We start from the raw sequence: 27,942 nt of genomic DNA, 5'->3' as shown, positions 1-27,942 counted from the left end.
TTCCTGCACAATGCAGGATTTGAGGTCTACCGTTTGCCATTTATCATTCAGCTTTTGGGCCCATGCTCTATGCTCGAAAGGATAGAGTATAGTCCCATTGTGATTCAAGCCTAATGCAAAACCAGGATAAATCAAAGATACTGAAGCATTGCGAATCGTTAACACATAAGCTGTGACAGTGTTCTTAATAGGATCATGGGTAAAATTTACCAACTTCCACCAAGACTGGAGGTTCTTTTCAAAATCATTAGCATTATCCCAAATTATTTTCCGGATTTCTGTAGGAAAAATGCCTTCTTCACCTTCTCTAATAATTGATGCGGCCACTGATTGCATCCACAATTGAGCCTGGATGCAACTGAGAGCCAAAGAAATATTACTTTGAGCTACACCGAGTGTGTCTAGAATTAGTTCATGATCTTTTATGTTCACCTTTTCCCATTTTGGTAATATGTTGGACAACAGCCACTGATGCGTTCCCAAAGCCAAAAGGGAAGATTGTAAAGGCTGTTGTACTTTTGCCAAATCAAAAGTTGTAGCAGCCAATTTGTTTAATAATACCTCTGAATCAATGCTATTCAGAACCCCCAATCCGGTTTCCAAAACACCAGTCAGGTCTCTCGACATTCGTCTTCGAGAACATCTACATAGCCAGGTGGTCCATTCCTCATAAGAGGTGCATAAGAAGGGAGAACAGGCAGGTTGAATTTCTGAAACATTATTTTGCATCAACAATTCAACCCTTTTGAGAGACCATTCTGGTTAAATAACATGTGTTGTTGGCCGGTGTTTCCAATTACAAATGGTCCAACCTCATAAATCATTGGTCGAAGTGTTGATTTGGGAGGAACCGTAGGTGTTAAAACTTCTATTATTAATTATAAATCTTTCACAATGGTAGGGAGCAGGGAGGCTTGGAGCCTGGTACAAGACATTTTTGAGAAAAGGAGGTAGGTACAGGTAGTTGGGTACAAAGCATCCGTTCCGTACCAGCTTTTTTGGCCATTTCCCTAAGGCCTGCATCTGTGCTTAGCACCTGAGAGAAAATGTTGAGGCAGAAATTGATCCTTTGACCAACTCTTACACTCCTCACCGCAAAAAAAGTGATTCAGCCAACCCCCTGCGCTCAAGTTCCCCAGGTGAACTCTCCTTTTGCTGCCAGTGGGTTGTTGACTTGCAGGGGACTGTAGCAGCTGGTGGATTCAAGCAAGTCAGCAAAGTCCCTTCTAGGGTGCCAAAACTGTCGCAGAATTCTTTATTGCCAACCAAGGAAGGAGGTGCAGACACACTTAAGTAAAAAATTCCAAAGGGAAATTCTTTACCGTGATATGCATGCAGTGCCCCAGCCTAGTTCTGAAGGATCCTAATCATTAGTAACACACAGGTCATATAGAATATACAGGTGGGCTATTGCCCAATTACAGTCCTAAGTTTATCTATAGTTGGCCAATCCTTTGCGTGGCTGTGTGATCAGAGACAGGGGTCTGGGCTGTCAACCCAAAGGTCATCCTTTGTCTGCTGCATGCTCATAACTGGTTTGTTATCAGGCAGGGTTTGTTATCAGGGAAAGTTGTCGTAACTAGCTGAGCTTTTGTGCTTCAGTATCTTCCCTCCTTTAGTTCTTGGAAAACTCACTGAAGTGAGGGTAAAATTCATCTTATTAAATTTGTACTTTTCTTCACAGTGGGCTCATTGCTCAGCGGGGCAGGGGACCTAGTGATCAAGAACATCATAAAAGTCAAGGTACTCAATGCTTTTTTTGCTTCAGTTTTTACTGGTAAGATCTGCTCTCAGGTCCCTGAACCAGCTAGCACAGTTTGGGGGAGTGAATCATAGAATCATAGAATAACCAGGTTGGAAGAGACCCACCGGATCATCGAGTCCAACCATTCCCATCAATCACTAAACCATGCCCCTCAGCACCTCATCCACCCATGCCTTACACACCTCCAGGGAAGGTGACTCAACCACCTCCCTGGGCAGCCTGTTCCAGTGCCCAATGACCCTTTCTGTGAAGAATTTTTTCCTAATGTCCAGCCTAAACCTCCCCTGGCAGAGCTTGAGGCCATTCCCTCTTGTCCTGTCCCCTGTCACTTGGGAGAAGAGGCCAGCACCCTCCTCTCCACAACCTCCTTTCTGGTAGTTGTAGAGAGCAATGAGGTCTCCCCTCAGCCTCCTCTTCTCCAGGCTAAACAACCCCAGCTCTCTCAGCCGTTCCTCATAAGGCCTGTTCTCCAGCCCCTTCACCAGCTTTGTTGCTCTTCTCTGGACTCGCTCCAGAGCCTCAACATCGTTCTTGTTGTGAGGGCCCAGAACTGAACACAGGATTCAAGGAGCGGTCTCACCAGTAGCAGTAGCACAGTACAGGAAGAAAGTTAGGGAGCACTTAAGCCAATTGGACATATGTGAGTCCATGAGCCCAGATGGGATGGATCCAAGCGTGCTGAAGGAGCTGGCCAATGTCATTCAGAGGCCGCTGTCTATCATCTTTGAAAGGATAATGAGAACACCTTCCCCCTACTCCTCCCTTCTTCCCAGGCTCCATTCACTCCTATACCACCCTCCCCGCCCCTTCCCGCTCCCCAAGCGGGCCAGGGTGATGAGGAATGGGGGTTGCAGTCAGTTCATTATGCTTTGTTTCTGTGGCTCCTTCCTCCTCGTGCTCTTCTCCTGCTCTAGTGTGGGGTCCCTCCCATGGCGTACAGTCCTTCCCAAACTTCTCCAATGTGTGTCCTTCCCACGGGCTCCAGTTCTTCACAAACTGCTCCTGCATGGGCCCTTTCTATGGGGTGCAGACCTTCAGGAATAGACTGCTCCAGCATGGGCCCCCCATGGGGTCACAAGTCCTGCCAGAAAACTTGCTGCAGTGTGGACTCTTCTCCACGGGTTGCAGTTCCTGCCAGAAGCCTACTCCTGCATGAGGTCTGCTCGGGCTGTGGGGTGGATCTCTGCTCCACCGTGGACCTCCATGGGCTGCAGGGGGACAGACATGGTCTTCCCAGGGGCTGCAGCAGGGTCTGCAGCAGCGCCTGGAGCACCTCCTCCCCCTCCTTGTTCTCTGACCTTGGTGTCTGCAGGGTTGTTTCTCTCACATATTCTCACTCCTCTCTCCCAGCTGCTGTTGTGCAGCGTATTTTACCATGATATATATCCTTTCACAAGCACAGCTCACTAGGCACGAGGAGTATCGTGACACTCACAAAGCCCTTCCGTAGCGAGGCCGTACCCAGGCAGCTCTGTGATTAGCTGAGGAAAGAGAAGACGGGGTGGGGCTTACTCCTTCCAGCTGCTCTTTCTCTCGGTCACGTGTAGTTGACGACAGTTGGGTTTCTGCGCTGCACTTCCTACGTCATCGAGAATGTGAGGTGGTGGATGCAGCGTCCAGTTTGGTTGGCGGTAGTGGTAACTTTTATCTCCAAATTGCGTTTTTAGGTGGCATGGAAGACGCAATAGGTGAGTCACTGGGGAGAGGGTGTGCTGCTGCTCACATCTCTCTCCACTGTGGCAGGGCCACCCTGTGCGGCCACCCTCTCTCATCCCTAATTCCTTTCTCATAAGGATTCCCGCCGGTGGTGAAGGTCGCGCCGGGCTGGACTGCTGCTGCCTCTGGAGCACGAGCGTCCTAGACTGTTGCGGCAGCACGGAGGGGGGCGGGGAGCACCCGGAAGCATTGGGGGGTGGTGATGGTTGTGTGTACGGTAGCCGGGCTGCGCTGATTCGTCCCCGCGCTCCAGACTGTGAGTGGCGTCTTGGGACACGCTCCTCAGTGGGAACCGTAGGAGAGACGTTCCACCATGCTGCGGAGTAGGCGACGACTGGTCAGGAGTAGGGAGAATAACAACAGATCTCGGCAGTCTTCTGCAAGCCGCCTGGAATCCCAGCTGCTGATCCCTCGGTCACTTTCTTTCATCCACGCAGGCAGTGACCTCTGCAGTACCTGCTGCCGGGGAGCTGGTGGCAGTCTACACAGCAGAGCTTGAAAGCCTGATGCTGCTCAGGAGACAAACACATTCGGGTTGCTTCTCTAAATCCCTGCGTTGTTCCTGATGCAGGCACCAAGAAAAGGCTAAACAAGAAAATGCAATAGCTGCTTTCCAAACTCAACATTGTGTTTAGGTGTCTTCTTTTGGTAGTTCTCCTTCTTTACAGAGGATCTCTTCTCAGGCTAGAAGAAAAGGAAATAAGAGAACCATTCAAGTTGGAAGGGACTTCTGGAGGTCTGTAGTCCCACCTCCTGCTTAAAGCAGGGTCAACACTGAATTCAGACCAGCTTGCTCAGGGTTTCCTCTAGTCAGGGCTTGAAAACCTCCAAGACTGGAGACTGTACAACTTCTCAGGCCCCTGTTCCACTGCCTGACTGTCCTCACGGTGAAAAACAGTTTCTTTATAGCCAGTGTGAACCTTGCTTGTTTCAATTTGTGCAACACTGTGAAGAGCCTGGCCCTGTCTTCTTGATAGCTGCTATTAGGTGCAGCCTTCCTTCCTCTGGGCTGAACAACCACAGATCCCTCAGCCTCTCCTCACAGTGCAAGAACTCCAGCCTCCCTGACATCTTGGTGGCCCTCTGCTGAATTTGATCCACTTTATCAATCACCTTCTTGCATTGAGGTGCCCAAAATTTGACGCAGCATTCTAGATGTGATCTAATGAGCACCAAGTAATGGCCTTAAGCTATGTCAGGGGAAGTTTAGATTGGACATTAGGAAAAATTTCTTCACAGAAAGGGTTATCAAGCACTGGCAGAGGCTGCCCAGGGAGGTGGTTGAGTCCCCATCCCTGGAGGTGTTTAAAAGGCAGGGAGATGAGGTGCTTGGGGACATGATTTAGTAGTAGACAGGTACGGTTAGAGTTGATGATCTCAAAGGTCTTTTCCAACCTTATGATTCTATGAAGTAAAGGAGGATAATCGCTTCCGTCAATCTACTGGCTATGCTCCTGGTAATATAGCCCAGGATACTGCTATCCACCTTTGCTGCCAGGGCACAGTTCTGGCTCATAATCAACTTGCTGTTTTCCAAGATCCTCGTGTCCTTTTCATCAGAGCCAGCCCTTAGATGGTCCTGATGCCAGGGGTTCTTCTTCCCTAGTTGCAGGACTTGGCATTTGTCCTCGTTGAATTAAATTACATTCCTGTCAGCCCGTTCCTCCAGCCTGTCTAGGTCTGTCTGCAAACTCCTGCAAGCTTGGCAAGAGCAAAATGCATTGCCTCCTCCAGGTGTTTAATAAAGATTTTAAACAGGACAGGTCCCAGGACAGACCCCTGCAGTAGTACCCTACTTGTCACAGGCATCCCAGTAGAGTACAACCCATAAACCACTGCTCTCTGAGCTCAGTCGCCCAACTAGGTTTTTAAACCCATCCAGACTATATCCCAACTTGGATACAAGAATATTGAATATTGTGGGACATGGTATTGAAAAGCCCTGCTAAAGTCGAGGTAAATGACGTCCAGTGCTCTCCTGCCAATTTATCACAGAAGGCAATTGAGTTGGTCAGGCATGATAGCCCCTTGGTAAATGCATGCTGACTGTTCCCAATTACCTTCTCCTTCATGTGCCCAGAACCATGTTCCAAGAGGACTTTCTCTATGATTTTCCCAGGAGCTGGAGTTCTCTGGGTTGAACTTTTGGCTTTGGGGTTTTGTTGGTTTTGGTTTTTTTTTAAGATGAATGCAACATTTGTCCTCCTCTAGTCATCAGGGAATTCCCCTGATCTTTAAGACTTTTCAAAGCTGATAAGAGAACAGCCTCACTATGAAACCAGCCAGTTCTCTCAGCACCCTTGGATGCAGCCCATCTGGTCCCATGGATTTGTACAGATTAAGTTCTCTGAAATAATCCCTGATTCAATCCTCATGCGCTATTGGTAGTTTTCCTTGAACTCTATCTTTAAGCGCAGAGGCCTGGGAGACTTTGTCGGTCCAGATTGAGGCCAAGAAGGCATTGAGTATCTCAGCTTGATCTATGCCCACTATCACTAGATCACCCATCCCATTCAGCAATAGGCCCACCTTCTCCTTGTTCAGTCTTTTACTATTAAAGTGGTAGTAGAAGCTCTTGTTGCCCTTAATTTGTGATCGAGTTCCTCAAGTTGCTTAAAGAAGGCTTTGTCTGCTTCCTCACCCTGTCTGCAATAGACTCCTGCCACAATATCACACTTACTGGCCTCTGCTTTGATCTTGTTCGGTTCCTGTGAGTTGTAAGGGTAATCTTAATCTTCGGAAATTGAGACTAATGTAAGCAAAGACATAGCTCTATCTGGGATGGAATCACTTCGTGGAAAATAGAAACAAACTGGATAACCAAATTAATTTCCTTTATGGTATTTAACTTCTGATTAAATCATATAATGAAGAAGGCAGTCAAATATCATAAACCTGTCAATTTATGGTAACTATTAGTTGTATGGGGAGCTATCCATGGAGAAACACAATAAGGTATATTACATAATACTGCTATTTATTTTCCCCTACATGGATATGCAGAGTTACTGGGGAAGGGGGAAGTTCACTTCAAATGTTAGTGTCTTTTGTTTAGCTCAAATAGCTTTTTTGGTTGTTAAAAAAAAATATTTCAGTTGTACTGTATTTTAGTTTGAAGTAAACAGTAACTAAACAACCATTTTGGGACTAGCAAGTCACTCATCCACTTCTGCTTTCACTTGTCCCAACTTTTTGTTTTAACACCAAAATAGTTATAATGATTCTTCAGTGTGTTGACTACTTGTGCAAAATGGTGTGAAATCCAGCTGGAGGCCAGTGACAAGTGGGGTTCCCCAGGGCTCAGTGCTGGGTCCATCCCTGTTCAATGTCTTTATCAATGACCTGGATGAAGGCATCGAGTGCACCCTTAGCAAGTTTGCGGACGGCACTAAGCTGGGTGGAAGAGTTGATCTGCTGGAGGGTAGGGAGGCTCTGCAAAGGGATCTGAACAGGCTGGACTGCTGGGCTGAGTCCAATGGCATGAGGTTTAACAAGGCCAAATGCCGGGTCCTGCACTTGGGGCACAACAACCCTATGCAGTGCTACAGACTAGGAGAAGTCTGTCTAGAAAGCTGCCTGGAGGAGAGGGACCTGGGGGTGTTGGTTGACAGCCAACTGAACATGAGCCAGCAGTGTGCCCAGGTGGCCAAGAAGGCCAAAGGGATCTTGGCTTGTATCAGAAACGGTGTGACCAGCAGGTCCAGGGAGGTTATTCTCCCTCTGTACTCGGCACTGGTGAGACCGCTCCTCGAATACTGTGTTCACTTCTGGGCCCCTCACCACAAGAAGGATGTTGAGGCTCTGGAACGAGTCCAGAGAAGAGCAACAAAGCTGGTGAAGGGGCTGGAGAACAGGCCTTAAGAGGAGCGGCTGAGAGAGCTGGGGTTGTTTAGCCTGGAGAAGAGGAGGCTGAGGGGAGACCTCATTGCTCTCTACAACTACCTGAAAGGAGGTTGTGGACGGGAGGGTGCTGGCCTCTTCTCCCAAGTGACAGGGGACAGGACAAGAGGGAATGGCCTCAAGCTCCGCCAGGGGAGGTTTAGGCTGGACATTAGGAAAAAATTCTTCACAGAAAGGGTCATTGGGCCCTGGAACAGGCTGCCCAGGGAGGTGGTTGAGTCACCTTCCCTGGAGGTGTTTAAGGCACGGGTGGACGAGGTGCTAAGGGGCATGGTTTAGTGTTTGATAGGAATGGTTGGACTCGCTGATCCGGTGGGTCTCTTCCAACCTGGTTATTCTATGATTCTATGATTCTATGAAAATACTATAGTGCAACTAATAGGTCTTACTTGACATGCCTTCACCAGTATCTGTAAGAAGTATTAAGGATTCCTCTATTATAATGAGCTACCAAGACTGAAGAATTTCTTATGTATATGCATAGCTATGTCTTGAAAAGTGTTAGACTTAGAGGTTAATGCAGATAGCTAGGAATCATCTGTAGTCAAGTTTTGGAAAACATTGTATTGTTCCTGATTTAATTTGGTTGATATTGATTAAGAATTACCAACTCAAGAGCCAGCAGGTAGTAATTAGACACTATCTTAGCGATAAGTTATGAAACCTGAAAAATAAACAAAACCCATAAAACCTTCTACCTTAACTGTCATGCTTGTGCTTGGCATTAGGATGGGGATAAAAACTAAATAGATAGGGCCAGTGTTCCCCATAGTTGGTGGTACAGGAGTATCAGTTTGCAGTACTATTCTAGTTAACTAATTGAATAACCTGTGACCTGGAAGCCATCAGGCTTTTTTAAGTGGTATACACTCTACAGTGCTCAGTAGTTCAATCAAGATGGGAAACATCCTAGTCTTTTGTTAGGGAATTGTTGAATCTGGCAGCACCATAGAGGCAAGTCTGCCACAGCTCCATATCCCCAGATCCAACCAGTAGCAAGGCTGAGAATGTATTCCCAGTAGGTATACAAATGTATATATAATACACATATACACATGGCCAGCAGCACAGAACAACACAGGCAGAAACACTCAGCACTCAGACAAACAGCAACAATGGCCTCATCCTTTTCCCCTCTCTGGTTGATCAGGATGAAGGCCCATTAGTGGCAAATATATACATATATACAATGTGGATCCATCTAGTAACTGGATTTAGACACTTAGTCTATCCAGTATCCGGCCTCTGGATCCCTTGGTCTCCCCAGTTGCTGGCACCTGGGCATACGAGTCCCCTAGGCCCATAGCCCCACTCCAGTCACCAGTACAGACCTCCTCTCACATACACACACTGTGATCTCCCAGTAGCTGGGCTTAGACACTCTATCTACCCTGTAGCTGGCCCCTGGTTCCCCTCCAGTTGCCTCCCACAGAAACACACACACACACATGCACACACACATAAATGAGTCTCTTCTTCCATTCCCAGACCCAAAGGTCCCTCCGGCAGTTGGCTTGGAACCCCTGGTCCCACCAGTAGCCAATTCCTTCAGGTTCCTCACATATGTACCTGGCTTCCAAGCTGAAAACTTCTCCAATGTGGGTCCTTCCCACGCACGGGCTGCAGTCCTTCACAAACTGCTCCAGCATGGGGCCTTTCCATAGGGTGCAGTCCTTCGGGAACAGACTGCTCCAGCATGGATCCCCCATGGCATCACAGGTCTTACCCAGAAATCCTGCTCCTGTGTGGGTTCTACTCCACAGGGCTATAGTTCATGCCAGGAGCCTGTTCCTGCATGGGCTGTCCACGGGGTCATAGTTTCCTTCAGGGCACATCCACCTGTTCCGGTGCAGGGTCCTCCCCAGGCTGCAGGGTGCATCTCTGCTCCACTATTAACCTCCATGGGCTGCAGGAAGACAACCTCAGCATGGTCTTCACCATGGGCTGCAGGGGAATCTCTGCTCTTGCACCTGGAGCACCTCCTCCTCCTCCTTGTTCTCTGACCTTGGTGTCTGCAGGGTTGTTTCTCTCACATTTTCTCACTCCTCTCTCCTGGCTGCTGTTGCACAGCAGTTTTTTTACCCTTTCTTAGATATGTTATCCCAGAGGTGCTACCAAATTGCTGATTGACTCCGCTTTGGCAATCGGCGGGTCCATCTTGGAGCTGACTGAAACTGGCTCTGTCAGCTGTCAGGCATGGGGGCAGCTTCTGTTCTGGTATCATCTCACAGAAGCTACTTCTGTGCGCCTCCCCCCCCTCCATGTAAACCCAATACAATGTCAAATACACCTAAATATAAACTTTTACTCTTGGGGAGGGGATGTTAAAGTGCAGACAGTAAATTGTGTTAAATTTATCTGGTAAGGAGAAAAATAAGTCTGATTATTTTTAGATTAAGTATATTAGTATGCTATTTTTTCTTTTATGCTGCTTCATGGAATATTTGAAACAAACTAGATTGATTTTGCATTATAAAAGCAATGAAAGATATAAGTTACAGTGAACTTTAAGCAAGCTTTTGGGAGAGGGAGGAATATGGAAGTTTATTTAGGTGTTTGGTGGGGTTTTTTGAAATTACACAGTCATGTGAACTATTTGTAACACTTACTGGGCGCAATAATAAAATGTTGAATCACAATTCAGAACTAGTATATTTCACATAACTTAATAGTGATGATTTTGTTTAACAAGTAACAAAATGTTTTAAGCCTGCTGTGTTTTTACTGCAAGTGGACTTACATGTGTGCTTTTTTAAGTGGGACAATGTCTTGTTGGGCAGGTGGAAACATGTAGAGTGGCTACTTCTTAGCTACATGTATGCAAACTGACTATATCCCCCCCACCCTTTGTAAGAGGATAAGGGTTTGAGTTAAGACTCTGAGAAGGTAGTTAGAAATTTGGCTCCTTCTGTACCCAGCTACCAACTTCAACAAACCTTCAAGGAATTCAGTATCTACTTAACCCTCTGTTAAATTTGGTTGGAATTGGCCAAGAGCCTCAGAAGTTATTAACTGAAGGGAGATGGATGAACAGGTGCTGAAATCCATCTTGTTCTCATAGGAAATCAAACCACTTCCATTCACTTTTTGCAGCTTTTGTTTATAATCTATATAAATAAAAATTATTATATTCAGAAAGTCATACTTTATTTCTTCCTGTATAGTAGGGATGCTTGCTCATCAGTAGTAAACGGTGACATAAGTTAATAATTTAAACTTTTACTAAGCACACCATCTATTAATGGTTCTTTCAAGTTTATAGTCAAAAGATTAAGACAAAAAATGCTGATCCTCTTATTCTTGAGAATAAATCATTCTGGCATTTGAAAAAGTGTCCTAAAGCTCTTTCAGAAGATATCAAAGTGAACTGTAAAACTAAACGCCATAACAACAAATATGTGGAATGAATCCTCCAGTAATTTCAGTGTTAGTGACTTCCAAGGCAGAGGTAGTGTCTGAGTAGTTAATAATCCTTAGTAAATTTTTCTTCCATGAATATATATAGTTGCATTTGAATCCACAGGAACTTGGCTGGTAAGGAGTTTCCCAGCTTAACTACACATTGTGAAGAAGTACTTCCTTTTGTTCTGAACCTGCTAGTTTCATTCCGTAGCCCCTATTCTTAAGGGAGAGAGAACAGTTTTCTCCATTCAGGATTTTATAGTTTTTCTTCATATCTTGCCCTTAACATTTCCCTGACACTGTAAATTTCTATAGTTATAAAATATTTGTAGCCAAGGAATTTGTGTATTTTGTTTTTACTTTTAGTGATTTGTGCAGTTACAGTACTAGGCTGTTCCCTTTCCTGAGGCTTACCGAAAGACAAATGAACTGAATGTCTGCTGTTTATACCAGCGATGGCTAATTTGTCACCCACTGACTATATCCGACTCTCCAGAAGAATTAATCTAGCATTTTCTGGATCCCCAAGATCCGCATTGGAAAATGGGTTGAGACCTTGTAAAGACTGCAGAGACTGACTACCTTAACAACTTATCACATAATTGGAAGCATATGTTGTGCAGCCAAAAATGGGCATCCCTCATGACTAGGCATGCGGCCACTGCATAGTTGAAATGCATGCCTTCTAGTTATTTGGCAAGGGGAATGGTTGGGATATTGTGATGGGCAAGACAGTGTTGACTCAGAGAATTTCACTTTAAAAAAATGGCAATAAATTAAATTTAATTATTGATTCATGCATTGAGAAACAAAGACAACAAACAATTAAACAAACACTTTGGGAAAACACCTTTCTTCTCCTTTCTCCAGTAGCTACCCAGTAGCTGTGCCCTGGATCCCCCCAGTCTCCCACTCGCCTCCCACAGAAACACACACACACACATAAATGAGTCTCTTATTCCACCCCCAGGCCCCACAGTCTCTTAGGCAGTTGACTTGGACCCCCTGGTCCCTCCAGTAGCCAATTCTTCCAGGTGCTTCAGTCTTAGAGACACACAGCATACCTGGCTCCCAAGCCACTTCACCTACTTGCTGGTTATACTGATTTGATAGTCACTAGCGATTGTGCATTGACTTACGTGCCCTCACTCACTTGCTCCAGTTGTTGACACCATAGACACATGGCCTGTGATCTCCACTGCAGTTGGTGGCACTTAGATCTTTGTATACACACACATGCACACAGAATTGAGAGCCCCTCCCCCAGGAAATTAGTTAGAAATGGAATTTAACAACAAGACAGGACAGGCAGCATTGGTAAGGCAAAGGGCACTTTTCCCTTGATTTTCCCCACACTTGTTCCTTCCCAAGTCTCCTAGAACCCTTTTGTTCCCCACCTTTGGTTCCTCCCTTACACAGCCCATAAGTCTTGTGCAATCCCAAAAGGTTCTCCTCCTGCATCCCTAGGGTTACGTAATACATTATGACAGTATGAAAGGTGCTTGGGGGAGCTGCCTCCCCTCCCCTCCCCTCCCCTCCCCTCCCCTCCCCTCCCCTCCCCTCCCCTCCCCTCCCCTCCCCTCCCCTCCCCTCCCCTCCCCTCCCCTCTTTAGCAAGATGATTGTATGGAATCTATTATAATAAGAGAAGTTTTTAACAGTCCATTGTATCGTTCAGTTTTCCCGGAGGCTGGTGCATGATAGGGGATGTGATACGCCCAGCCAATGCCATGCTCCTTGGCCCAGGTGTCTATGGGGTTGTTTCAGAAAGGAGCCCTGTTGTCTGATTCAGTTCTTTCTGGGGTGCCGTATTGCCATAAAACTTGCTTCTCAAGGCCCAGGATAGTGTTACGGGCGGTGGCATGGGGCACAGGGTATGTTTCCAGCCATCTGGTAGTTGCTTCCACCACTGTAAGCACAAGGCGCTTGCCTTGGTGGGTTTGTGGGAGTGTGATATAATCAATCTGCCAGGCTTCCCATATTTATATTCCAGCCACCGTCTTCCATACCACAGAGACTTTACCTGCCTGGCTTGCTTGTTTGCAGTGCATATTTCACATTCATGGATAATTCATGGATGGTGTCCATGGTCAAGTCCACCCATCTATATGTTGCATCTCTTCCTTGATGGTCTGAGGTGTCATGGGCCCACCGAGCTATAAACAAATCACACTTAACGTTGCCAGTCCAGTTCCACCTGAGCTGCTTCAGTCTTAGCAGCCTGATCCACCTGCTGGTTGTTTTGATGTTCCTCAGTGGCCCAACTCTTGGGTACGTGGGCAACTAAGTGACTTTAATAACCAGGTTCTCTACCTGGGCAGCGATATCTTGCCACAATGGGGCAGCCCAGATGGGTTTCCCTCTGCTCTACCAGTTTCTCTGCTTCCCTTGCTGTAGCCACCCCCACAGGGCTTTTGCCACCATCCATGAGTCAGAGTAGAGATAGAGTACTGGCCATTTTTCTTGTTCAGCAATGTCTGAAGAAAGCTAGATGGCTTTCGTCTCTGCAAACTGGCTCGATTCACCTTGCCCTTCAGCAGTTTCTGCGACTTGTCATGTAGGACTCCACACAGCAGCCTTCCGCCTTCCCACAATGCGACGGGACCCATCGGTGAACAGGGCATATTGCTTCTCATTTTCTGGCAGTTTATTATCCAGTGGGACCTCTTTAGCAGACATCACCTCCTCCTCTGGTGGCATTCTGAAATCTTTGCTTTCTGGCCAGTCCATGATGACTTGCAAAATTCCTGGGTGACTGGGATTTTCCATTCAAGACTGTTGTATGATAAGTGCGACCCACTTATTCCACATAGCATCACCTGCATGATGTGTGGAGAGGGCTCTCCCTTTGAACATCCAGCCCAGCACTGGCAGTCAGAGTGCTAAGAGGAGCTGCGCTTCAGTACCAGTCACTTTGAAAGCAGCTCAAACTCCTTCATATGCTGCCAGTATCTCTTTTTCAGTTGGAGTATAGTGGGCCTCATATCCTGTATATCCCCGACTCCAAAACCCTAGAGGTCGACCTCTGGTGCTTTCTGCCAGAGGCTCCAGGTGGGCCATGGTCTCTGGCTGCACGGTAAAGCATGTTTTTCACATCTTGTCCTCCCAAGACTGGCCCAAGGGCTGCTGTGCAAACTGTCTCCCATTTAATCTTTTCAAAGGCTTGTCGTTGCTCAGGGCCCTATTCGAAACTGTGCCTCTTCCAGGTCACTTGCTAGAGAGGGCTTGCAATCAGACTGTAACCTGGAATATGCATTCTCCAAAACCCCACAACACCTAAGAAAGCTCGTGCTTCTTTTTTGCTAGTTGGTGGAGGCATAGCTGCTATTTTATTGGTCATATCCATAGGGATCTGATGACACCCATCTTGCCATTTTATTCCTAAAAACTGGATCTGCTGTGCAGGTCCTTTGACCTTACTTTCTTTTATGGCAAAGCCAGCTTTCAGAAGAATCTGGATTATTGTTTTCCCTTTCTCAAACACTTCTGCCTCTCTGTTGCCCCACACAATGATGTCATCGATGTATTGCAGGTGTTTAGGGGCTTCAGCTTGTTCCAATGCAGTCTGGATCAGTCCATGGCAAATGTTGGCACTGTGTTTCCACTCCTGGGGCAGTTGATTCCAGGTGTATTGGACATCCCTCCACGTGAAAGCAGTATGCCCTGCCCTGGGATTGAGGAAAATGCGTTAGCAATATCAGTTGTTGCATACCACTTGGTAGCCTTTGACTCCAGCTCATACTGGAGCTCTAGCATGTCCAGTATGGCAGCACTCAGTGGTGGTGTGCCTTCAGTCAGGCCACGATAGTCCACTGTTAGCCTCCACTCCCTGTTAGATTTTCGCACTGGCCATATGGGACTATTAAAGGGTGAGCAAGGCTTGCTGATCACTCCTTGGCTCTCCAGTTGACAAATCAGCTTATGGGTCGGAAACAGAGTCTCGGTTGGTGTGGTCTTGCTACCAGTGTACCATTGTGGTAGTGATCAGTACCTGTTGTTCTTCAGCCCTCACTAACTCCACAACAGAAGGGTCCTCAAAGAGCACAGACAAGGTAGACAGCTGTTTAATTTCTTCCATCTCCAAAGCCGCTATGCCAAAAGCTCACCAGTACCTTTTTGGGTCGTTGAAACACCCTCTCCTGAGGCAGTCTATGCCAGGGATGCATGGAGACTCTGGGACAGTCACAACGGGGTGCTTTTGCTACTCATTCCCAGTCAGACTTACTTTGGTCTCCAATACAGTTAGCTGTTGAGATCCCCCTGTCACTCCAGAAATACAGATGGGTTCTGCCCCTTTATAGCTTAATGGCATCAGGGTACACTGTGCACCAGTATCCACTAGAGCCTTATACTCCTGTGCCAGGCTATCGAATCCACACAGTCTAGTAAACCTGGTTGTCCTTCTCCTCCTCCTGGCTGGAGGCAGAGCCCCTCTAGTCCTGGTCATAGTATTTGTTACTCAGTGCTCGTAAATAGGAGTCAGAAGTCCCTTCATTAAGATCAGAAGTACGATCAGTCCTTCTATTCTGTCTGGAGAACTACCCACTGGAAACTGGAGCAGCAATTTTCCTGGAAGAACCCCTATTTGTTATTGGTTTTCCTTGCAACTCACATACTCGAGCCTCTAGGGTCAAGCTGGGTTTTCCATCCCACTTCCTTGTCCTCCGTGGTCACACAGGTAAAACCACAGGGTGCCTCATGGTGTGTATCCTCTGTATCCTCTCTCTTGAGCAGAGGGACGCTCACTCCTAATATCTGAGATATTGGTACAGGTGGTGAGTAGGATCTATCCTCTGAGTCGACGGACCTCCCGAGACATTTTCTCCATAGCCGAGACAAGGGAGGAAGAGAGACTTCCTTCATATTACTGGAGTTGGCCAGCCAATTCATCCACTATTTGTTCCTCGCCTTTTTTCCAGGACATTACTGTCAATGAGTTGGCATACGACACTGGTGCGCTCCATACAAACTTCTGCCACACGGGTTGTGTGTGTCGGTCTTCATCTGGATCAGTGGGTAGCTGTTTCTTATTCGGATCATTCTAAATCACCTCCGGCATGGCTAATTCCACCAGGTACTGGATACTTCTCTCCATGGCGGTCCACTTGCCTGGGTGACATGTAACATTTTCCTTGAAGGGATACCTTTCCTTCATGCCTGAAAGGAGTTGCCTCCAGAGGTTGAAGGTTTGTGCCCCTTTTCCAATCGCCTTGTCAATACCCCCTTCCCTAGACAGGGAAACCAGCTGCTTGGCTTCCCTGCCCTCTAATTCCAGGCCACTGACCCTGTTATCCCAGCATCAGAGCAGAACGGTGACAATGTGGTCACCTGGATGGAGGCTGAAATCTTTTTGCATATCTCACATCTCACTCAGGGAGAGGGATCGGACGGTTACCATCTCATTTATGAGTTCTTCCTCCTCCTCTTCTCGTGATGGCCCTGGTTCTTCATCCCCCAAATCCCTTACTAAACGAGCTGACTTTTGGTTTCAAGTTTTCTTCTTGTGTGTAGGTGCGACTGATACCAGCAGGGGTTGGTTCTCTGGTTCAGCTCCCCTCAGCCTCCTCTTCTCGAGGCTAAACAACCCCAGTTCCCTCAGCCACTCCTTGCAAGACTTGTTCTCCAGCCCCCTCACCACCTTCGTTGCTCTTCTCTGGATGCGCTTCAGGACCTCAATGTCTTTCTTGTATCGAGGGGCCGAAAATTGAGCACAGGATTCAAGGTGAGGCCTCACCAGCACTGGGTACAGGGGCACAAGCACCTCCCTGGTCCTGCTGGCCACACCGTTTCTGATAGAAGACAAGATACTGTTGGCCTTCTTGGCCACCTGAGCCCTCTGCTGGCTCATGTTCAGCCAGCTGTTGACCAACAGCCCTAGGTCTTTCTCCGCCAGGCAGCTTTCAAGCCACCCTTCTGCAAGCCTGTAGCGCTGCACCAGGTTGTTTTAGCCCAAGTGCGGGACCAGGCACTTGGCCTTGTTGAACCTCACCCCATTGACTTCAGCCCATCGATCCATCCTGTCCAGATCCCTCTGTGGAGCTTCCCTACCCTCCAGCAGATAGACACTTCCACCCAGCTTAGTGGCATCCGTAAACTTGCTAAGGATTCACTCGATCCCCTCATCCAGGTCATTGATAAAGGTATTGAACAAGACTGGACCCAACACTGAGCCCCGGGGACACCACTTGTGACCGGCCTCCAGCTGGACAGAACTCCATTCCCCACCACTCCTTGGGCCCGGCCATCGAGCCAGTGTTTTACCCAGCACAAGATGTGCCTGCCCAGGCCAGCGGCTACCAGTTTCTCAATCATAGAATCACCAGGTTGGAAAAGACCCACCGCATCATCGAGCCCAACCATTCCAGTCCATCACTAAACCATGTCCCTCAGCACCTCGTCCACCCGTGCCTTAAACACCTCCAGGGAAGGTGACTCAACCACCTCCCTGGGCAGCTTCTGCCAGTGCCCAATGACCCTTTCCGTGAAAAACTTTTTCCTAATGTCCAGCCCCTTGGCAGAGCTTGAGGCCATTCCCACTTGTCCTGTCCCCTGTCACTTGGGAGAAGAGGCCAGCACCCTCCCCTCCACAACCTCCTTTCAGGTAGTTGTAGAGAGCAATGAGGTCTCCCCTCAGCCTCCTCTTCTCCAGGCTAAACAACCCCAGCTCTCTCAGCCGCTCCTCATAAGACTTGTTCTCCAGCCCCCTCAACAGTATTGTCGCTCTTCTCTGGACTCGTTCCAGAGCCTCAACATCCTCCTTGTGGTGAGGGGCCCAGAAATGAACACAGTATTCGAGGAGCGGTCTCACCAGTGCTGAGTACAGAGGGAGAATAACCTCCCTGGATCTGCTGGTCACACTGTTCCTGATACAAGCCAAGATGCCATTGGCCTTCTTGGCAACCTGGGCAGACTGCTGGCTCATGTTCAGTCGGCTGTCAACCAACACCCCCAGGTCTTTCTCCTCCAGACAGCTTTCCAGCCAGACTTCTCCTAGTCTGTAGCACTGCATAGGGTTGTTGTGCCCCAAGTGCAGGACCCGGCATTTGGCCTTGTTAAACCTCATGCCATTGGCCTCAGCCCAGCGGTCCAGCCTGTTCAGATCCCTTTGGAGCCTCCCTACCCTCCAGCAGATCCATGCTTCAACCCAGATAGTATCGTCCGCAAACATGCTAAGGGTGCACTCAATGCCTTCACCCAGGTCGTTCATAAAGACACTGAACAGGGCTGGACCCAGCACTGAGCCCTGGGGACCCCACTTGTAACTGGCCTCCAGCTGGAATTAATGCCATTTACCACCACTCTCTGGGCCCAACCATACAACCGGTTTTCCACCCAGGAGAACGTGCACCTGTCCAGGCCAGAGGCTGACAGTTTCCCAAGCAGAATGCTGTGAGAAACTGTGTCAAAGGCTTTACTGAAGTCCAGGAAGACCACATCCACAGCCTTTCCCTCATCCACTAGTCGAATCACTTCATTATAGAAGGCAATCAGGTTAGTTTGGCAAGACCTGATCACTCTTGCATGTGCTTCATGATAGCACTCAAGATCACCTGTTCCATGACTTTCCTGGCACTGAGGTCAGAATGACAGGCCTGGAGTTCCCTGGATCCTCCCTGCGACCCTTCTTGTAGATGGGCACAACATCAGCCAGCCTCCAGTCCAGTGGAACTTCCCCAGTCAGCCAGGACTGCTGGAAGATGATGGAAATGGGTTTGGCCAGCACATCCGCCAGCTCCTTTAATACTCTTGGGTGGATCCCATCCGGCCCCATAGACTTGTGGGTGTCTAGCTGGGCAAGCAAGTCTCTAACCACCTCCTCTTGGATCATGGGAGCTTTGTTCTGCTCCTCTGACTCCTGGGTGTGTACACACAGGGAACAACTTTCCTTACTATTAAAGACTGAGGCAAAGAAGTCATTAAGTACCTCAGCTTTGTCCTCATCCCCTTTCACTGTTGTTCCTTCTGCATCCAATAGGGACTGAATATTCTCCCTAGTCCTCCTTTTATTGTTAATGTATTTGTAGAAAGATTTTTTTATTATCTTTCACAGACTCGGCCAATCTGATTTCTAGTTGGGCCTTAGCCCTCCTGATTTTTTCCCTGCACAATATCACTTCCCTCCTGTAGTCCACCCAAGATGCTGGTTCCTTCTTCCAAAGCTCATAGACATTCCTCTTCTTTTTGATGCCCCTCAAGATCTCCCTGCTCAACCAATCTGGTTTTTTCCCCCGCCGGCTCTTTTTCCAGAACATGGGGATGGCTTTCTCCTGAGCTGCTAGGATTTCCTTTTTGAAGAGCGCCCAGCCCTCATGGGCTCCCTTGCCCTTAAGGACTGTCTCCCAAGGGACTTTGCCAACCAGCCTTCTGAACAGTCCAAAGTCTGCCCTCTGGAGATTTAATGAGACTGTCCTGCTAACCACCCTCTTCATCTCACCTAGAACTCAAGTAGAACCCTGTGGGATATGGTGGCAAAGGCTTTACTAAAGTCCAGGTCCAGTACATCCTCAGGCTGTCCCTCATCCATCAAGCGGGTCACCTTGTTAGAGAAGGTGATCAGGTTAGTTTGGCAGGACCTGCCTTTTGTGAACCCATGTTGACTGGGCCTGGTCACCCAGTTGTCCTGCGTGTGCTGTGAGATGGCACCTAAGATGACCTGCTCCATGACCTTCCCCAGCACTGAGGTCAGACTGACAGGCCTGGAGTTTCCTGGATCCTCTCTCCGGCCCTTCTTGTAAATGGGTGTAACATCTGCCAGCCTCCAGTTATGTGAAACCTCCCCAGTGAGCCAGGACTGTTGGGAGATGATGAAAAGAGGTTTGGCAAAGACCTCCTCCAGCTCCCTCAATGCCCTCGTGTGGATCCCATCCAGCCCCATAGACTTATGGATATCTTTTTTGCCTAGCCGGTCTCTAACCGGTTCCTCTTGGATCAAGGGAGCTTTGTTCTGCCCTTCCTCCCTGTCTACTGGCTCGTGAGGCTGAGTACCCAGGGAACATCTCACCTTACTATTAAAGACTGAGGCAAAGAAGCCATTAAGCACCTCATTTAGCTGAAATCTATATCAGCAATTCTTATTTGAGTTATGGAAATCAAAATATTACCTACCAAGAAATTTCTTCAACTGATGTATTTCCTTTCAGAATTACTTTATTCACAGAAGAATGGTCTCATATGGTTTACAATTAAGGGTTTGCAGAGAGGATTAAAATGGTTCCTGAGGAAAACTGCACAATCTGTGCTCAGAGCATACATGCTGGGTTTTCCCTTCTTTTGCCTTTATGCTGAAAATAATTAATTAAATATAACTCATTTTCTTGTCTTGATACTATGTCTTCCTCCTTACCCTGTCTTAAAGGATTGTCACCAGACAGTGGGTAACTCTAGGCTTGTTTTATTCACAATTCAGAGTTGGGCCATCACCTCAGTGAGTGGCAAAGGCCCACACAAAATCATCAGATATTTATATAGCATTATACAGCAGGTATTTTCTTTGAAAAGTTCTTGTTTTTCCATGTGCTCCTAGTTCTTTATTCTTCATTAACTCAAAATAACTTGATAATTCATCTCCGCTGTCTCGTTTCGGTTCTCCCTCAGAAGTGATGCTTCAACAGGTCATGTTCCTCCTCCAGTCATAAAAATCTAATCCCTGTGTTCTAAGTCTGACATTTCTTACACAATCTGTTGATTCAGTTGGACTGGGGCTGTACATGGGACAATTGAGCAGTATTCTTGTAGTTGTCATAAAGATTAACTTCCAGCACCTGTTCTTGGCTGTCCTTGGCTCTCCAGTCATCAAATCAGCTTATGGATGTGAACCAGGGAGTCTCAATTGGTGCGATATGGTCGCTCATGCACTGTCATGGTAGTAACTGGCACCTGCTGTTCTTTAACCTACAGCAATCCCACCACAGAAGAGACCAGAGATCCTCTGAGAGACCAGGCAAGCTAGATAGCTGTTTAATCTTCCTTGTACTCAAGGCAGCTACGTCAAAAGCCCACTGGCACCCTTTTGGTTCCCTGATGTACCCTCTCCTGAAGTAGTCTATGCCAAGGATACGTGGGGCCTCTGGGCAAGTCACAATAGGATGCCACTCATTCCCTGTTAGGCTTGCCTCAGCCTCCAACCCAGACACTATCCCCCATAACTCCAGAAATAGAGATGGGTTCTGCCCCTTTGTATCCTGAAGGCAGTACACTGTGCACCAGTTCCACCAGAGCTTTATACTCCTGTGGGTCTGATGAGCCAGGCCATTGAACCCACACAGTCCAGTAAACCCAGTCATCGCTTTCCTCTGCCTGGCTGGAGGCAGGGCCCTTTTATTCCTGTACAGAGTATTCATTACTTGATTTTTGTAACTGCAAAACCAGAAGTCCCTTTATTAGGTTCAGAAGTAAGATCTTCCCTTCTACTCTGCTCCATAATTGACGGATATAGTTGAGGGCTAGGTCTCTGGTTTAGCCACCGTGTCTGTTTGCATGTCTTCAGATCCAGAGACCCTCTCTTGTCCTTGAGGGTGCTGAATAGTGCTGAATAGCTTTCAGTAGGCGTAGGCCAGGCCCCAGCACAGCGTGAGAAATTGTGTCTCTTTGGCATAGCCAAGGCCAGGGCATCCTTTTTTCAAACCTTCTATCACTTCATCAGGATCCCGCACTTGTTCAGGGGTGAAGTTCCAGACCATCGGTGACAACTGTTCTCAGTACCTGCCCATATTCTCCCACATGCCTTGCCACCCATAACCACTCTGCCTCAGGACATATCCCTTGGCGATATTCCTAAATAGTTGATTAACCTTAGAAAAAGAAAAAAAAACCCCAAAGTCTTGAGAAGTACTGATAGGAGTATTTTGGTTATCCAAGGATGTTCAGGATACTGAAGACTTATTGTAACAAGGGAGAAAACATCTACCCCTTAGGAGAAGAAGGGGAAGGTGCCGTTGTGCTTCCTCTGCTGAATGCCTCTCAGAGGAGGAAAGGGAAAAAGTGTAATGGTGAGATGGTTCCTGAAGTACAAGGAAGGCATCAATGCAGGGCCCAAATCCCAGATTAGGCTCAAGGCCAGTGCTTTTGTCATAATTCTCCCAGGCAAAACACCACCAAGTGCTACACAGGACAACAAACTGCAAAAGCTAAAACCAGTCTTTAACAAGCTCTCAAATTTGGTGTGCAGCAGAAAAAGGGAGCATTGCATGGATCAGATAAACCAATGTCGAGAACAGATAAGCCAACATCACAACCAGCAACTGTTAAACAGATATAATAATAATTACAAGTTCCCTCCAATACAGACCAGTCAAATCTGTTATTATCTCAAACCCTTTGAGCCCCACATTGGCCCCAAAATGTACTGTTGTGGTAAAACAAACATGGAAAAGCAAAACCAAGGAAAGCAAGCAATGAAAAAAATGAACAAATGCTCACCACCAGACAATCGATGCCTAGCTGGTCCCTGAGCACTGGCCACCCCAGCAAACTCCTCACCTAGGTTTTATTGCTGAGCACAATGTCATGTGATACAGAATATCCCTTTGTTCAGTTGGGGTCAGCTGTCCCAGCTGTGTCCCCTCCTAACTTCTTGTGCACCCCTAGCCTGCTCGCTGGCAGGGCAGCATGAGAAGCAGAGAAGGCCTTGACTCTGTGCAAGCACTGCTCAGCATTATTATCCCATATTATCAGCACTGTTTTCAGCACAAATCCAAACCATAGCCCCATACCAGCTACTGTGAAGAAAAAGTAACTCTATCCCAGCCTGAGCCAGTGCAATCTTGTACAAGGGGAGCCCAGAACTGGACAAAATACTACAGGTGTGGCCTCAACAGTGTTGAATAAATGGGAGGGATCGCCTCCCTTGACATGCTGGCAATACTTGTCCTCGTGCAGCCCAGAATACCATTAGCCTTCTTTGCTGCAAGGGCACATTGCTGGTTCATGTTTAACTTGATGTCCACTAGAATGCCCAGGGTCTTCTCTGCAGAGCTGCATTCCAGCTTGTCAGCACTCAGCCTGTACTGGTGCCTGGGATTGTTCCTCCCCAGGTGCAGGACTTGGCATTTCCCCTTGTTGAACTGCATGGATGCTCCTGTCAGCCTGTTTCTCCAGCTAGTTGAGGTCCCTCTGGATGGCAGCATGATGGTGTATCAGCCACTCCTCCCACTTTTGGGTCATCTTCAAACTTGCTCATGGTGCACATTACCCAGTCATCTAGATCATTAATGAAGATATTGAAAGAGATCAGACCCGGTACTGCACCCTGCGATACACCAGTAGTTACTGGCCTCTAACTAGACTTTGTGTCAGTGATCACCACCCTCTGGGCCTGGACAGTTTTCAATCCACCTTACTGTCTGCTCATTCAGCCCATACTTCAACAGCTTCCCTATGAGAATCTTATGGGAGATGGTGTCAGAAACCTCAGTGAAGTCAAAGTAGGCAATGTCCACTCCTCTCCCTTTGTCTACCAAGCCAGTTGTTTCATTGTAGAAGTTTATGAAATTGGTCAAGCATGACTTTCCCTTGGTGGATGTTAAAGGAAAAATCTCGCTAGAGCATACACATCACACTGAGAATCACATTCACTCTTCAACTGCTAGAACCAAGGGCACTCATTTGACATGAGAATGGTGTATCCAATTTTCTTTTCCTAAAACTTTAACGGCAAAATAAGAACAAGCATAGTAAGACAATATATAGCCCTTCCCATTTAGTCTCTAATTTTTACTTTTGTGAAAATAATTGAATTAAAACTTTATCTCTAGGTTGTATATCATGCACTTGTATTTCAGGTGGTGTGGATTGGTACCACTGAGCACATTGTTTAAGATTTTCAAACCTTTTTGTGCATGCATAGAACATAATGGGACAGCCATTCATCTCCTAATAAGAGGCAATGGCCATAAGAGGCTGGTCCTAGCAGGGACAAAGGTCCCAGGTATAGCTAAGTGTTTGCTATTCCTGTTGATGACAACCTTAGAGGTTGGTAAGGGGTATTTCCTATGTCCCAATATTCTATAATACTATTCTTAAAACTTCAGGCCATTTCAAACCTACCTGACTATAAGTCTGAGTAATTTTATTATTTCGTTTAGTTTTGTTGGAGCTTTTGTTATGATCTGGAGAGTGTATTACAACAATTTCCATAGGAAGCTTAAGAGCTTCCAACAGCATTTGGTTTTCAGTTCCAGTAGAAATATTCTTTTCTGTCAATGTAAAGAACTCTCATTCTTTCCGTAGCATAGCCATTGTATGACACACTCCAAAAGCACATTTAGAATCAATATAAGTAGTTACTCACTGATTATGTCTCCACCAGGCTGCTTTTATTAATGCAGTTAATTCAGCCCCTTGGACACTCAGTGAGGGTTGTAGAGCTTCCGCTTTAATTACCTCAAAGTTTCTCACCACTGCATAGTCCATTTGTCATTTTCCCTTCACACAGTATGAAGATCCATCAGTGAAAAGGGTTAGATCCGAGTTCTCTAGAGGTTGATCTCCAGGCGGCTGGAGTGAAACACTACCTCAGCACAATCATGATGTGGCTCACCATCAGAGAGAACAGGCAGTAAAGTTGCTGGATTCAAAACATTACATCTTTTAAAAGTAATATTATCTACATTTAATATTGTTAATTCATAGCAATGTGCTTTTTGTGAGGACAATGCTTGCATTGCTTAAGAATCAGTTCTTCTTCGTATAGGACATAGATGGTTGTTGGGTGACTCAGAACTAATGGTCTGCTCCTTTTTTGGATAGACACTGTTGCTGCTTTTGCTTTAACACAGGAGTTACTCCCTGCAGCTACAGGATCCAGTTGAGTTGAGTAATAAGCCATAGGGCACTGGTATGGATCTAACTTTTAAGTAAGGACTCACCTGGCTTCTCCTTTGTTCTTATATACAAATAGTTCAAAGGAGTTGAAGTAATCTGACAATCCCAGTGCCAAAGCAAAATTTAAAGCTCCTTTTCTCTCTCTGAACCCAAATGTATAGGTTCCACTTCCTCTGCCTTCGTAGCTTCTGTCAATGGCTTACTTAACTCCCCTAGCCCCAGTATCCAGGGTCTGCAGTATCCTATTGTGCCTAAGAATCCTCACAATTGTTTCCTTGTTACCGGTCAAGGTATTTCTATAAAAGCCTAGACCCGTTCTGGGCCCTTCTTTTAATAAGAATCCTAAATATTTTACTTCCTGGTGACACAGCTGAAGTTTAGGAAGATGCACGGTGACTTTTTTTCTGCTGAAGTGGTACATAGACAAATAGTGTATTTTAAGCAATCTTTGTCTTGCTGGCAAATAGCAAATCATTACATATTGTACAAGTATAGTACCTCCAGGTAATATAATCTCTTTCAAATAATATCTCAGTATTCAAGAGAAAATTGTAGAAGACATTGTAAACCCCTGTGGGAGTCACGTCCAGGTCAGTTGTTGCTCTTTCCATGTGAAGGCAAATAAGGGCTGGCTACCTTCTTCTAGCGGGACACTAAAAAAGCAGCAATTAAATCAATCACAGTAAAATATTTAGCCCAGTGTGGTATTTGGAAAAGTATAGTGGAAGTATCAAGCGCTGCCAGATGAAGAGCCACCACATATTGATTAATCACTTGCAAATCTTGTACAGAGTGGTATTCTGGGTCCCCATCTTCATCCAATTTGTTCTTTTTTTACAGACAGTATGGGGTATTATATGGTGACACTTATACTTTTAAAATTTGTTGGGCTAAATAATGGTCTGTTTTCTTTTGGATGCTTTTTTCAGCTTCTGGGGGAATAGGATACTGTTTTGTGGCTGTGGGATTCCTTCCTTTGTTTTTATGCTTACAGATTGAGCTGAAACCAACAATCCTACATCAGTGCTAGTTCTACTCCACAGTTTTTCAAGTACGGATTTCAATACTTCTGATATTTTAAGCTCATTAGTTGGGCTTTCAGTGATCACACTGATCCCTATGATTATTTTGTCCATCCATTCTTTCAGGTGATAAGCATAATTCTACATCTAGAACCCACAAGAAATCTCTAATAAACGCACTGAGAAGTCTTCAACTAATACAAATCTTCGCCATACACTTTTGTTTCCAGTTGTTACCAATAGAGTTTTACTTAAATATTTTTCTCCCTCCCCTGTGATTCTGTGTATCAGAACTTTAGGCTTAGATTCCTTTTGGGTAAAAATTATAAGGTACAGCATAACTCCCATATCTACTAAAAATTCAACTTTTTGACCTTCCACTTTGCCCACTAGATGTCCCTTTTGGTCTAACTGAATTCCACATTCCAGAAATTGTCAATCCTTCTAACTTCCCAGGGTCTTCAGGGTTCTCCATTTCCGGTCATGGTGAGTGACTATTTTCTCAGGCTAGTTCTTCAAGTTGATAGTTCCCTTCTCTAGTCCAGCCTTGTAGTCAGAGGGGGCAGTTCCATTTTGTGTGTCCCAGATTCCCACAATAGTAACATTTTCTTCCTTCATCCACTCCTATCTTCCTCTTTTCCCTAGTCTTGGCCCAAAACCTGGGCTTGGACTTTGTCTTCTGCACCCCTTCCCTTTCATTTGTAATTCCTTGCTAAAGCTTCTTGCTGCTTTCCTTTTCTTTTTAACCTGATTGGCCTTTTGTTTCTCCTCACAAACATCATGTGTCAATATTGGTACGTGAGCCAGCAGCGGCCCAGGTGGCCAAGAAGGGTAATGGCATCTTGGCTTGTATCAGAAAGGGTGTGGCCAGCAGGACCAGGGAGGTGATTGTGCCCCTGTATTCAGTGCTGGTGAGGCCACACCTCGAATCCTGTGTTGGGCCCCTCACTACAAGAAAGACATTGAGGTCCTGGAGCATATCCAGAGAAGAGCGATGAAGCTGGTGAAGGGGCTGGAGAACAAGTCTTACGAGGAGCGGCTGAGGGAGCTGGGGCTGTTTAGCCTGGAGAAGAGGAGGCTGAGGGGAGGGGAGACCACATTGCTCTCTACAACTACCTAAAAGGAGGTTGCAGAGAGGTGGGTGTTGGTCTCTTCTCCCAAGTGACAGGTGATAGGACAAGAGGGAATGGCCTTAAGCTGCATCAGGAGAAGTTCAGATTGGACCTCAGGAAAAGCTTCTTCACAGAAAGGGTTATCAAGCACTGGCATAGGCTGCCCAGGGAGATGGTTGGGTCCCCATCCCTGGAGGTGTTTAAAAGGCAGGTAGGTGAGGTGCTTGGGGACATGTTTTAGTAGTAGACAGATATGATTGGAAGTGATGATATCAAAGGTCTTTTCCAACCTTATAATTCTATGAAAATTCTGGAGAGTCATCTCCCATTACATCAACAAAGCCTGTTGCTATCTTCCCAGTAGCTGCTGGGGTGTTGCTCCAGCTTCTGTACTTTAGTTCAATTTATTTTTACCTCTTTACAAATGCATGCGTGTACACACACACAGCTCCACTGCTGGCTACAGTGCAAGAAGATTAGGGATAACATTAGAAATCATAGGGTGAAGCCCAGCATAAGCAACAAGCAATACAGAGGGATGAGTATAGGGTGGTGCAGAGACTGACTGTGCAAGCACCTTGATTAAATTACTCACAATTGTTGCAGCTAAAGTTTTGGTACTTGATTCCAACCATCCTCTTTACAGTGGTCATATGCCCTATTGTCCCATACGCACCAATAATCTATTTGCTCTGGAAATCTCTTTGAGATGGTGTCACAAAAAGGTGTATTTTTGCTGGTCAAAAGTTCCTTGTGGTGGCCACTGTCTTGACAGTTTGTTTCTTTTTGTCAGAAATGTCCAATCTTCCTGACATAATTTAACTTCATGCCTTCTGTACCATAAGTTCTTTCCCAATTTTGTAACACCTTGGCTAAGGGCACTCCCTTCTTTATATAGGATATATTTCCCATTTCTTCTCATCTACATGTGCCTTCTGTGCACTCTGACAAAGCCACAGCAAGTGTGGGTCTCAAACTCACCCCAAGAAGCACTCGAACCTCCTCTAGCGCATGCAACAAGAGAGGGACTCAAACCCACCCTGAGAGGAATTCAAACCCACTGTGAAGGCAAATATGCCCAGAGAATTTCAACACTCACCTTTTGGTGCATCCCACTCAAAAGGTTCTAGGTGAACTCACCCACTGCTGGCAGTTGGATCTGTGGAGACAGGAGGATCTGCTGCTGGTGGCCTAGGGTCCCACCT

General features: G+C 46.5%; 1 protein-coding gene across 2 annotated transcripts in view; it reads left to right on the top strand.

The window, feature by feature from the left end:
• Positions 1–3,312: 3,312 nt before the first annotated feature.
• The window catches only part of LOC138732946 (mitochondrial nicotinamide adenine dinucleotide transporter SLC25A51-like), a 36,161-nt gene continuing 11,531 nt past the window's right edge, over positions 3,313–27,942 (top strand). Inside the window, exons 1-2 of one of the 2 annotated variants that reach the window (XR_011339345.1) lie at positions 3,313–3,453; positions 3,559–4,104. The gene's annotated coding sequence lies outside the window, so the exon portion shown is untranslated. Of the gene's footprint in view, positions 3,454–3,558; positions 4,105–27,942 lie in introns of those variants that run through there. The other variant, XM_069879752.1, reaches the window with a different exon arrangement.

The sequence above is a fragment of the Phaenicophaeus curvirostris genome, chromosome W, assembly GCF_032191515.1.
Source record: "Phaenicophaeus curvirostris isolate KB17595 chromosome W, BPBGC_Pcur_1.0, whole genome shotgun sequence".
Classification (NCBI taxonomy): domain Eukaryota; kingdom Metazoa; phylum Chordata; class Aves; order Cuculiformes; family Cuculidae; genus Phaenicophaeus; species Phaenicophaeus curvirostris.
This window is presented reverse-complemented; position numbering and strand designations above follow the sequence as displayed.